This window comes from Sinocyclocheilus rhinocerous, unplaced genomic scaffold (assembly GCF_001515625.1).
Source record: "Sinocyclocheilus rhinocerous isolate Xijiao unplaced genomic scaffold, SAMN03320098_v1.1 scaffold31, whole genome shotgun sequence".
NCBI lineage: Eukaryota > Metazoa > Chordata > Actinopteri > Cypriniformes > Cyprinidae > Sinocyclocheilus > Sinocyclocheilus rhinocerous.
In genome coordinates this window covers 521,776-530,622 of record NW_015638575.1, presented here as the reverse complement: position 1 = coordinate 530,622, position 8,847 = coordinate 521,776, and the positions used below count along the sequence as shown (strand labels likewise).

The 8,847-nt window shown below is 38.5% G+C and overlaps 1 protein-coding gene across 1 annotated transcript in view; it reads left to right on the top strand.

Annotated features, from left to right (window-relative positions):
- Positions 1-450: 450 nt before the first annotated feature.
- Positions 451-8,847, top strand: part of LOC107749860 (putative sodium-coupled neutral amino acid transporter 10) — a 39,236-nt gene continuing 30,839 nt past the window's right edge. The window contains exon 1 of the mRNA XM_016565064.1: positions 451-728. The gene's annotated coding sequence lies outside the window, so the exon portion shown is untranslated. The remainder of the gene's footprint in view (positions 729-8,847) is intronic.

The window sequence follows — 8,847 nt, the reverse complement described above, 5'->3', positions numbered from 1 at the left end:
CCACTACTACTATCGCTCATACTAAACCTCTAACCTCAAGTATTAAACTTTGGCATAACTAATTACTTGCTGTTTCAAATAAAAAAAAAGCTTCTCAAAACAGACATTTAAATAAAAATGTCCCACACAGTTTGTGTTACAGACAAGAGTAACTCAAGATAACTCAAACTCTGTGGCTTGTTGAGGGAGAGTGTTATTACTTAAAAAAAAAAAAAAAAAAACTATTGGACTTGTGACTTTCATCTGACAGATTATAAAATGGATGGAACATTCCCATAGCCTCTAGAAATAACCCAGCAACCATCAGGGATCTCCGACCCTGTTACTGGAGAGCTACCATCCTTCAGACTTCAGTTCCAACCCTGCTCCAATACACCTGCATGTAATCAAGTAACCCTGAACACCTTGATTAGTTGGTTCAATGTGTGTTTGATTGGGGTTGGAGCTGAAATCTGCAGGACAGTAGCTCTCCAGGAGCAGGGTTGGAGATCCCTGTTCTAGAACATTAGCAACCAAACAGAAATGCTCTTGCAACCACCAGGAACCCTTTAGAAACGGCATAGAAATGCCCTAGCAACCACCCAGAACCCCTTAGCAACCACACAGAAATGTTCTTTCAACCACCCAGAACATTCTAGCAATCCTATAGACTTTATGTAGCCCCGACCCTTTTCAACACTGTGCTCGTTGTCTTCTGTCTTCAAGTTTCTAATTTCCACAGCATGAAGGTAAGATCTTTTGAATTTATTAATGAACAGCTCGTTTTAAAATCTTCCAGGTCTACTGACATTTGTTATGACATCCGCTTCGAATATTACAATGCTTATGATAACTTCTGTTAACTCTACGATAAGGAATTTCACTTCACTGGCTAATTACTCTTCAACACAAAAACTTGTTTCTCTGACAAGGTCTACAGCAACAAACGATTACTTTGATAATTGATTAATATAATGGTTATTGGAATGATTAATCGACTAATCGTTGATTATTCCACTGATTAATCAGTAGGTTTTGTCTGATTATTCAACTTTTGCAATTTGTTAAAATATTGAGTTTTACATATTATACACATTCATATACATTTAGAGCTGCTTTATAGCAGAAAATCAAGTTTTAATTCAAACTGAAAGCGACACTTACACAGTTTTTTTTCCATGTTTAATCCTGTAATGCTGCTTGCTTTAAAGCAATCTATTGCATAAAGTATTATATAAATAAATGTGACGTGACTTTACTGGAGCGCCGATTGCAGAGCTGGTGCAAACATATCCTCAGGCCTATGATCAGATGCTTTCTTAACTGCTGTTTTCTCACCACTGTCATTTTTGCTGTGCGTTTACTCTGTTATTGAGAGGAAAGCATGCATCTTATATTTATACATTCATCTAAACTCTCACTCTCAGCAATGTCGGGAAGTTCGCTAACAATAAATCGCTGCCTGCATATACGGAACTTCTTTTTATTACACCTAACCGAAGAATGGAAAAGAACTTTGCCATGAGTATATTGAGGCCTTTACACATGACAGCTTTCCTACACTCACTCTACTGGTTTGGCTTCGTTTGCACTTCTAATGAGCGTGTCTTCTGTTGGATTGCAGCCGGGAGGGCTGAATACAGTCTTCTGCTACAGCGCCACACTGGTCAAACCACGTTATTGCAGGTATTTACATTATGTCATATGAGATCAAATGACTATTTGACAAAAATTACTAATCGACCGTTTTTTATATGCCGACTAATCATTTCAGCCCTGCTGGCAAACATGTAGATATGCCTTAGCAACCTCCCAGGCCACCCTAGCAACCACACAGAAATGCCCTAGCAGCCACCCAGAACACTGCAGTGTCATGTTGGCGAGTTGTGCAAATGTAAAAATCTAGTTTCATTCTGCCTGACCAGACCACCTGTTTGTAGCATCTTCAAATACAGACAATAGACCTGATCAGAATATTGAGTCACCGCAATGAGACCCAGAGTGCTAGTTATTCCCCTTGCAGCCTATCTGTGGGCTTCATCTAAACATAAGAGCTAATTAAGCAGTGAAGGAGAGCTGGGTAAAGGGTTAGTTCCTGCGCCGGAGCACAGAGGGGAATGGTTTTATCGCTCTGTGTCCAAAGGCAATGCCACTCCTTTCTCGTGAACACAAAGTGCCATCCACTATGTGCTCCGTGCCCAAATATTTACACTCACTGCAGGAATGACCCCCACTCCATCCCTCCTTTGGTGCGGTTTACAGCTCAAAACTTGCTGGAAAATGTGGCTTTGGCAAAAAGTCAATGACTCACAGTAAATAAGCAGCACCATTACAGAAAATAAAGAGCCGCACTGTTGTTTCAGGACACTTGAAAAAGAAAACAAATGGGGAGGAGGATGTAATGACAAAGGGAAGACACAGCTTTATTCCTCAACCACTTTCCTCTGTCCACACCACCGCGTCCCCTACAACCGCCAAACACATCAATCGCGTGTGCCTCTTTTTTTCATTTACCTGGAAAAAGGCAAGAATTACAGAGCTAAATTTCAGAGAGAGAAGAAAGCAAAGGAGTAGACATGGAAGAGAAATATCCCCTTGAAAGTGCACGCAGACAGGGCACAGGGAGCTCACAAAGACTGCCCTTGATCAGACCAGTGTAAGAACAAAGGCGAGATTGTGGGGACAGTGAAGGCTTTCATGTGGATAGCCACTGTCTGTGTGCAGTCCGCTCACTCATGGGCAGGCGAACACAAAACCAGGGCCATTACAACTCATAAGCGGCATACGGAAAATACACAAGCACAGTGGCCCCAAAAAGTATTTGGACACTTAAGCTACACTTAAAAATGCATGAAAAATGTAATTGCATTATATGATAAAATATCAAACCAGGTGGCATTTATTTTAAGTCAGCATGGAATGAAAATTCACTCTATCTATTTTGAAAATGTTATAAATCTTATTGTGAACGATTCATCCATTAATTTTTTTGACCTTGTAATGTTTAAACAAAATGTCATAACTGGATCTTTCAATCTTCCGATTGGATCTTTCCGGCCTATATTGTTTTATTTTTGTTTGTTTTTTTGATAAATAAATTACACTCATATGTACAACACAATGCCTAGAAAAATATGAGCATACATTTCAAAAAACAAAAAAATGATCATTTGTGAGGATCTGTCTGGTAAAATATTGCATTATAGTATAATACAAAAATATTTTTATACATTTATATCAATATATAATTATTCCTAATTATTATAAAACTATAAATATATCACAACATTCTCTCTCTCTCTCTACAAGGTACTATTACTATTTTTTATATTCTCTATTATTTATTTATTATATATAATATAATATAAAATATATTATTCTATAAATATTCTATATTTATAAGTTAAAACAATTAAAAAAAGGTCTAGAATCTAGCATTACTTAGTTTTACTAGCATCAGTTTGCTATCTCATGACATGTATACATTTCAAAAGTTTAAAGGTGTCCAAATACTTTTTGGGACCACTGTACATGCACATAATGCACCAATATAGATAAGCTTCACAACATTTCCAGGTCACAAATGTTCTCTGTGCTATGAGGATATATAAAAGACAGACTGTGAACTAATAACTGTTTAGATTTATGTGTGATTATGTTTACATATGCCGGCTTTCGACATGAAATAAAAAATTGTGTGTTTCCAGGGCCCAACTGTGAAGTGAAGCCTTTACTTATGGCTATTTAAGAAGACATTTCCTGTTTAGAACAGGATAATGTGTTTCTCTTTGGCCTGAACCTGCAGCTCTTGCCAGCAGCTGCTCTGTGGCGATCCTCACACATTTCTGCACCACAGAACGAGGGAGGAGGAGGAGGAAACGGGGCAATAAAAAGTGAGAGTGCGAGAGAGTGAGGAGGGGGCCTGAGATTCCAGAAAACCCGGAGCAAATGTGACACACTTTCTCTGGATGAGCGTGTACCTGTCTGTATTTGCTTGTGTTTGAGTGTAAGTGTGTGTGTGTGTTAGTGTTCCCGGGCGTGTGTTCGTGAAGGCTGAGTTAGAAGTGGATACAGAGATAATGGATGGATGTTGATTCTACACTGTCACCACTGTATGGCCATTTGGAGCCATTAAAAATCCCCAATGTCTCTTTGATTCCTGCTCACTTCAGCTGCTGTGCTCCTTCTGAATTGTACGTATGTGTGTGTGTTAGTGCGTGTACGTGTATGTGCCTATTAGATCTGACAAAACGATCAAAAATGAAAACTATGATGGAAAGCAGAGAGACACTGAATGCAAGAAATCCATACATACGCTTCTGGATAAAAAGAGAAAGATGACATGGATGTGATGTAAGAAGGAACGGACTGGCCATAAGAAGCCCTCTGACTTTTTCCATGGGGCTAAAGAGTTTGTTTTATGAATCTAATTTAATTACACAAACATTTTATATAAGGGAGAAAAAAATGTATCCTCAAATTACCCATTCAACTAATGGCCAGTAATCATCCTGCAATCCTGGATTATTATATAGGCTATAAGTTTACATTTTAAATAAAGCTAGATTAATTATGTTTTGAACAACATGCTAATGTATGTAAGATATATATTGCATACATTATAAAAGTTGAAAGTTGCATTACATATAAATAACGTTTCATGAAAGCAGCAATATCACAAATCACAAGTAAAAATCACTTGTTATGGCAGTGTTATCGTAAAAACAGGTAGGCTACTTTGTTAACATATACTGTACACTCACTCACACACACACAATATAACATAAGAAAATTTCTGATAGAACAAGTCTGCGTTGCTAATTCAAAAACGTCAGGTTAGATTAATTAGCAATGGAATGGCAGTTTGGGCCATTTCTTAGAAATAGCCTAATAAGTAGGCAGTGTGATATTGCTTTTATACAACAGTTCAATAAACAAAAAGTTAATATTGAGTAACTTACAGTTCAGACCACACAATATTGTCAGTTACGTTGTCTTTAAAATCCACAGAAGAGCAACGCAGTAGTGTTGTTTCGTTCCTGAATGATTCAGTTTTTGCGAATGAATCGAATGAATGATTCAATGAATCACTTATAAAGACCGTTGGTGATTTTTGAACCGCATTCTACCACTCTACTTTTACTATGTCTGCTATAGAAAGATATGGTAAATTATAATAGTAGTGTACTTTTATGCGGTTCCGAATTCAGTATGTCATGTGTGCCGTTTTTTGTTGTTGTAATAATCAGTGTTTTTAACGAATCCTCTAAATGAATGGTTCAAAAACTCAATCATAAAGACACTTGCCACCATTTCCGGGTTTCTCAGCAGCGGAAGTCGTCATAGTTGAGCTAACTTGAATAGCAGTGAAATATATTTTTTGCATTCCCATTTGCTCAAATAGCAAAAGAAAAACTCCACGATAGTGTTTTCATGACTTTCAATAAAAGGAAAAAAATTGAGAGAGACTGATAACGGCAGTCAGAAGAGAGAACCATGTCAAATTTACCATCCCTCCCATAGACGCTGCATTAGAAACACCCTGGCATTAGCGTTAACTGTTTTGTTTTTTTATCATTTGATGCAAATGTGATATAATAAAAAAAATGGTGTTATAAATGTACATACAATTTTTTAAAAATACAAATATGAAAGACCTTAGAGGATTTACGATGCTGATGACCGTTAAACGCGTCATCACAGTCTTGTGAAAAGGGTCCATTATAGGCTTATCGATGTAACCTAGCCTTATGATGTACATGTTTTGTATTTATTATATTAATATTATGGCTACATTAGAATAGCACTATACAGATATTGTTAAAAAATACAAATTAAAAATACATAAAGTTACATAATAAATGCCCTCATTACATAATAAATGCCTCCATTCTTTTCACCAGATCAGTTTTACAATTTATCATGTAACCTATTTTTTTTAAATGCATTGTGTAATCTAAACATGCTGAACAATATAGTGAATAATAAGATATCATGACTGATAGCAACACAAATGTCTCCTCCACAGTGAACGACACTTCTCTTCTCTAGAACAGAGTAATAAAGTTGCACTGTTGATGGAGAAGAGAGAGATAGGGGCAGTGTTGGGCAAGTTACTCTGAAAATGTAATCAAATGATTGATTACTGATTACTCCTTTTAAAAGTAATCACCTTACTGTTCTGATTACTTTATTTAAAAAGTAATTAGTAATTAGTTACTTTTTTCTCCATGAAATTTATGAAATCCCAGTATACAGGCTCCCGATAGATATTTGTTATTAAAGGGGTCATATGATGCTGCTAAAAAGAACATTATTTTGTGTATTTGGTGTAATGAAATGTGTTTATGCGGTTTAAAGTTAAAAAAACACATTATTTTCCACATGGTGGGTTTGGTTTCAGCACCCCGCCCTTTTCTTTTTGCCCATTTTCGATTATCCGGGAGTGACGCGCGGCGCTGCCAAGATGGCGACGGCCGGCTCCGCCTACTTTAGGCTTCAAAAACCTCTTCAGGAACCTACGGGTGATGTCACGGACACTACATCCATGTTTTTATACAGTCTATGGTTATAGCCTAAATAGAAACTCTGCATAGCCTACCACCTGCCAATCGTTTATATTTTATATTAGTTCATGTTGCTTTTGTGCAATAGATGAATAACAATTTATTTGTTTTAGATATTCTTGTCCCGCGCTCGGGTCTCGCGGGAGAGCAGGTCTCTAATCCGCTGGCACTTGATCTAGATCTCTAGATTATAAAACACTGCATTCTGTCAGCAATGTAACGCGGCAGTAACGTATAGAGACCTCGGCCTGTAACTATACTCTAATTATTATTTTGAAAATTATAACGCGTTAAATTACTCCGTTACTAAAAAAGTAATCAAATTACAGTAACTCGTTACTAAGTAATGTATTACTGCCCAACACTGGATAGGGGTCATATTCCATAAAAAAGGGGGGTAGGCGGTTATATGGTTATTTGATTGAGGGGTAGAAAGAATGTAAAGCGGGCAAGGAAAGGGGGGTATTCCTGTACCCCATCTGTTCCCCTCAGTCACTACTAAGAAGAAACGTGGCCAGGGATGAGGTCAATCAGAGGGCAGGGGCTGGGTAGCTCACTTGCTGCATGTGAAGCCATGTAAGTCATCTAAAAGAGATTCATTAGTAATGTTAGGGGAGCACTGGCTGTACCCCACTAATTCCTCAGCAGCTGTGAGCCACATATCTGGTCTGAGCAATGTGCCTGTGATTGGCCGTGTTTCAGTGGGTGGGGCCGAAGTGGGAGGAGCCACTAAAATGATCTGTGATCTATGCTTTTCTCTTTTAAGGCACTGCGCTGCCACTGTTTCCTCTCTTTTTACCATGAGGGATATAATTAGTGAGAAACAGCCAATGCAAATTTCTCAAAGAATTATTGAGAGGCCAGAGATTTCCAGAAGCATGCGGTGGCCGTTGCTTGTGTAAACTGAGGCCAAATCAAAGCATTTATGGCGTAATATATTATATTTAGAATACACTTTCATCAAGCAAGCCCTAAATGATCCGTTAGTTTTACAGAAACCCAAAACCGCCCCAATCACTCCCCACCGCCACACAGGAATGAGGTGCCTTCTTTCTCCATGCAGATACCCCTACCAAGTACAATTCGCACATAACCATTTCTCAAAAAAGGATTTTAATTGGAGGTACCCTGTGGGAGCCGACACAGGAGCCCTTTTTGTGCGGGTCGCATGTAACAGGCCCCGCCATTGACCGGACCCTCCAGCCCCCGTGACTGATATACGGCGGGCTTGTATGAGGATGGCTGTGCGTAACTTTGAGAGGAGAGGCTACATAGATCAGCCCATCAGCGCAACTCTTGCCACCCTCCTTTTTTACGAGTCTGAGGGTTTTTTCCCTGTGTAAAGATTTATGGTGAGTTTTTTCTCTGCTATTTCATGGCTGTTTGAGTGGGGTTAGTTAAGCCCAAATTCAACATGAAGACCTGATTGAGATGTACTAACAGACGCTACTGTAGTTGGCAGTCACGGGGGTTGGGTACAGCAAAAGACGTAAGGAAAGAGGAATGTTTCAGGCCTATAAAATAGCCGCCTGTCAAGCCGAGATGCTTGCCATGTAGAGCAGCTTTTAATGGGGAAAGACAATTTGGCACTCTTTCTGAAAGACTGACTTTCAGTGAGTGCTTCACAGGCATCCAGCGTCTGTACACATGTGGTCAGACAACTGATAAATGGACAGGACAACTAATCTGAAAGGAAAACATTCTCACTTTAATTACCTCCTATCTTTAAGCTGTATGAAAACTGAAATTATAGCTGTCAGGCCAAGTAAATACTGAATGCACAGCTTTTCCCTTCACAATTGGCATCTTGTGTGTTTGATTGTGTGTGTGAGAGAGATTCGTCCAAAGCCATAATAGCAGTATCTGTAACGTAGAGAGATTTAGTCGTTAATGGTGTAAATGTCATTCTGACACTTTTACTGTCCACATGCACATGCCAAGGAGCTGTGCTATGCCTCATGTGTTACTATGAGAAAAATTCCCAACAACGTTGCTGACCCCTACGCATTGACGTGTAGATGTGTCTGAGGCTGTGTTCTGCTTATTTAACAAGAAATATCCATGAAACAATGAACACTGTTTTCAAGCACCAGTTAATATTCTGTGTCATCTCCCAAATGTTCCTCCTAAAGCAGGGCTGGAACCACTATATACACTGGGAGGGACACGTTTTCCCTGATATTTTAAATAGTGTACGATTAATATGAGTTCTTTAATGATGAATCCTTAAACTTTTACCCTCAATCTTGAATCTTGCTTAAATATATACAGTGGGTACGGAAAGTATTCAGACCCCCTTAAA